Below are 4,716 nucleotides of genomic sequence, written 5' to 3'. Positions count from 1 at the left end.
CTCCATAGTTATGAATAAAGTCTTTGAACCTTTATCTTCTGGGGTAGAGATTCTTCATTTACAAGGTGGAGGGATTTCCAGTGCTTTCTGGGGAGCCGCCCACTTCTAGAATTTATTGGAATTCCAAAGGTCCAACAAGAGTTGTGTTTAAAGTTGTATTGGTGGTTGAGAGGACAGGTCAGGAATGACAACTGAAAATCAAGATCTGAGTTCTGGGGTGTAAAGTTCCAGGCTCCAACTTTCTGTAGCACATCATGATCCGGGCTGATGGAGCAAAGCCTTCATTATCCCAGCACAGGAAACCCAGCAGCCGGGTTTCTGGATGATGTCAGAAAACACAGGAAACCTGGAGAACAGATTGAATTCCCTCCCCGAGAGACCACTGACACCTCTTTCCGAAACACCTGAGAGTGCTCGCTTCTGCAGCGCATATGCTAAAATTAGAACGATAGAGATTAGCACGGCCTCAGCGCTAGGATGGCACACAAATTCGTGAAGCATTGCATATTTTGTGCCGTTCCCCAGCGAACTGCCAGCCTTTGTGGATTAGCACAAAAAATGGGGGGTTTGGAGAGGTCGCTCAGGGTGACTGCTCTGAGTTTGTGCCTTGCTGCTCGCAGCCAGGGGCCCTAAGACACCTAAGAGGCCCTCCTGGCCTCCTACCAGATCCTCTGTCATTGGACGTGAGACCCTACTTTGATGGCCGCCCAGTCACATTTCCATTATTAGGTTACCTAGGTAATCCTAGTAGCTTCATCTGAAGGCTTAGTCTCATTGGTTAAAAAAAAAAAAAAAAAAAGAAAGCCACCTGAGAGGCAATGGACATAGTAATAGCTAACATCTGTTTAGCACTTACAATGTGCCAGGCACTGACCTATGAAACAAGACCCCAAGAATCAACCAACAACCCAAAAGTTGAACAATGGGGAAGCAGTGAAATAAGTGATAGAATATCATTCATCGCTTATTTATTTCTGAGACAGAGGAAGAATCTCAAGCAGGCTCCACGATAGCAGCACCGACACGGGGCTCGAGCTCACCAAACCGTGAGACCACAACCTGAGCGGAAATCAAGAGTAGGACTCTCAACTGACTGAGCCATCCAAGCTCCCCTGCAATTCATCAATTTAAAGTGCTTTCAGGGGTGCCTGGCTGGCTCCGTTGGTGTAGCATGCGACTCTCGATCTCGGGGTTGTGAGTTCGAGCCTCATGTTGGGTGTAGGGATTACTTAAAAATAAAATCTTTAAAAAAAATAAGTAAAATGCTTTCAAATAGCTAATGAAATAGGAACATTTACTTACTGTAGCATTATGTGAAAAATTCAGGATTCAAAAATATACAAATGGTGTAATCCCAACCATTTTTAAAACTAACACATGGAGAGGGGGCACCTGGGTGGCTCAGTCGGTTAAGCATCCGACACTGCCTCAGGTCATGATCTCACAGTTCGTGAGTTCAAGTCCCGCATCGGGTGAGCTTGAGCCCCACTTCGGGCTCCGTGCTGACAGCACAGAGTCTGCATGGGATACTCTCTCTCCCTCTCTGTCTGCCCCTCGGGGGACTCTCTCTCTGCTCCTGGCTCACTCACGCACTCTCTCTCAAAAATAAATTAATTAATTGAAAAAACCTAAAAAGTCTCATTAAACCGAGTGTGGGGTCCTTCTAAACATTGAGCCCTGTGTGACTGCATAGGTAGCATGTCCGGGAAATTGGCCCTGGTGCCAGTTAGGTATTTCTGGGTGTTAATATTATCCGTGATGGTTTCCCTTTTTGTATTTGCCTATTAGCTCCAAGTTCTATTGAGTGAACATATTTTATTTTTAGAAAATATAATGACTGAAGAAAAAAATATATATATATACATATAAAATGACTGATTTGTAAAAGAACCAACAAAAGGGGCACCTGGGTGGCTCAGTCGGTTAAGCGTCTGACTCTTGGTTTCTGCTCAGGTCATGGGTCTCATGGTTCATGAATTCGAGCCTCTAGCAGGGCTCTACACTGACAGTGCAGAGCCTGCTTGAGATTGTCTCTCTCTCCCTCTCTCTCTGGCCTTTCCCTGCTCATGCTTTCTCTCTCTCTCTCTCTCTCTCTCTCTCTCTCTCTCTCTCTCTCAAAATAAATAAATTTAAAAAAGAAAAGAACAAAAGTCAACAGTTATCTACCCATAAGTATAGAAGAGCATGATTTGGGACACCAGTCATATCACAGGTGAGGACTGAATCTGGGATGTAGAGACAAGTGGTAATCTGGCCAGAGGGGACAAAGTCAGAAGCTGCCACAAATAGAGAGAGGGAAGGGTAACCCTGTACCTGGGACTAGGCAGATGAGACCCCAGCTGCCTGCAAAAAAAGGTCCCTGCCCCAATGTGGGCAGGGGTGAATGATCAGCCAAGTGTACAGGCAAAAACAGATGGTTCCATAGTAAGGAAGAGTCACAGTGGTGGTGGAAATGATACAGGCCAACAGAGTGGCAACGCACTAGCCCATGTAACCCATGATGGCCACAGCAAGAGAATGTGCCAAGAAGTTTAAAACTTAAAACTGCTAAGGAACAAAAAGTGGGGAGGAGAATCCGAGTTTCAGGAGCGTAGGTGGTCGAGGCAAGGCCCAGAATGACTCTAACTTACGATTCTCTTTGTACCCTCAGGCTGGTATGAGGGGAAGCACATATATTTCACTAACTTATTTAAACTAGTATTTATTGTCTCTCTCTGCCGAACTAGAGTATAAGCTATACAAGGACTAGAGTTTCTGTTTCATTCAGTATTGTACCCCAGCTCCTAGGAACATGCTTCGCACACAGTAGGCACTCGAAAAATATTTGTTGAATTGCAAGTCTGGTCCAATTCTTGTGTCCTTGTGTGTGAAGCAGAGAATAGGGTTAGTAACGGGATAGGCCAAGTCACAGGAACAATCGGAATGGAAAAGATGTCCTTGTTTTGAACTCCAACGGGAACATGAGGGATCCCCTCTTAATTATTCAGTCCCTTAATCACTCAGTGTTCATCCCAAAGGGGATGGGGGAAATATACAACACACCTATCTACATCTCATTAAGATAAATCAATTCTTGGGAATTCCCCAGAAGACAGCCGGTCTTTCCTCTTAGTTTCACGAGGTGACCCCAGACACCACACAATTTCAGGGTCATTCTGAAATTGTATTAACAGTTCCTGACGCCACATCTTCTGTGAACAGGTGGAAGAGAAACAAAGGAAAGCAATTACTGAGATGCCAAGAGCTGCGAAAGGGTTAAATACAGGCCTGGGAATGAAAAGAGGCTGTGTGGGTCCCTGCCCCGGCCCATAATGCAGCGCCCCAGCCCCAGTGCTGTCACAATGGCTTCCAATGCCAAGAGGCAGCTCCTCCACATTTCTTGCCTAACCCCCGAGCACTTGAACGAGGGAAATGTAGCCACAAACACGCTTTTCCCCCCTTCTTTCTGGGCGCCCCCTCTCACCAGCATAATAAACAGGAAATGCCTCCAATGTTCCAACAGCATCAACGGCAGGTATTTTTCTGAATCAACAGAGAAATGCATGCACATTTCTCTCCCTTTCCATTTTCTTTCCCTGAGGCAGCATTAAAGAATGCAGTTAACCCAAGGCAAAAAAAAAAAAAAAAAAAAAAAAAGCAGCTTGGAAGAATGTGGTTACCCCTGTAGAGAAATAGACTGTCTTCAACACTGGCTGAAAATGCAGGGTCTAAGGGGTGGAACTGGAGACTCATTTACCAAAGGGCAAGAAAAAGGGAAGACAGAATTTTTCTTGACCGTGGTTTCCAGTGATGAATTCTAGGCTGCAAGTGGAGACATTCTAAAAGGCCCAGCTACCCTCTGTCCTGGCCTGCAATTAGGACAGAAGATGACATTTGAGAGTGTCTCCGTGTAGGGGCAGAATCGTGGGGTACATGCACAGGAAATAGCACTCACGGGCTATGAAGTCACCAGACCTGGCTTTGCCACAGAGATCTTGGGCAACACGCAACGCCCACAGGAGGAATGAAGTGCATCTGAGCCCAGCGGGTAGCCACCCTCCGGACCTTTTTTAGAGACAAAATACAATTTTACCTAAGACAGCACACCTGAACTTGTAGTAGGACAAACCACCTGCTACCAAGGAATTTGAGAGGTTAAACCCAAGCGTGGAAAATATTCAGGTTTTCTCACTGCAGACAGGTGAAAACGCAGACTTAAATGATCTATGTTAGCCAAAATAAAGCTGGTACGGCCAGCTTCCATCACACCAAGAGGGTTTGTTCTGTGAACTTGGCTAACAATGTAGCCGTAGTGTTTGTTCCCGTAAACCTTCTACTAGCTGGATGACCCCCAGGCAGGTTAACAACCTGTCGGTGCTTTCGTTTCCTCATCTATAAAATCGAGGTACAACACCTAATTTATAGGGATGGTGTAAAAATTAGCAATGGTGGGTACAAAGCACCTAGAACATCACAGATAGGATAGTGGTAGCGCTACAGTTATTATGTGATAGAAGAGGTGATCGAAAAGGTAATTTTGACTCGTACTTCTGCCCTTGCCCTTAAGCACTGCCAGTTTATATAGTATTTGGAAGAAGGGAAAACACAAGAAGAAGATTCGAATTATCACCGGTCTAGAATGATGCAACACCACACACATGGGCATAACCAAAAGGTGTGAAAGAACTTCCCAAACCTAGGGGCGCCTGGATGGCTCAGTAGGTTAAGCATCTGACT

At 45.4% G+C, this 4,716-nt stretch overlaps 1 non-coding gene across 1 annotated transcript; it reads left to right on the top strand.

The window, feature by feature from the left end:
* Positions 1-410: 410 nt before the first annotated feature.
* LOC113597822 (U6 spliceosomal RNA) lies at positions 411-512 on the top strand. Its single transcript, XR_003418580.1, has one exon. It is a non-coding gene; the product is annotated as a U6 spliceosomal RNA (small nuclear RNA).
* Positions 513-4,716: the final 4,204 nt, after the last annotated feature.

The sequence above is a fragment of the Acinonyx jubatus genome, chromosome X (genome assembly GCF_027475565.1).
Source record: "Acinonyx jubatus isolate Ajub_Pintada_27869175 chromosome X, VMU_Ajub_asm_v1.0, whole genome shotgun sequence".
NCBI classification, from domain to species: Eukaryota; Metazoa; Chordata; class Mammalia; order Carnivora; family Felidae; genus Acinonyx; species Acinonyx jubatus.
The sequence above is the reverse complement of the archived record's forward strand: the minus strand, read 5'-3'. Positions and strand labels throughout refer to the sequence as shown.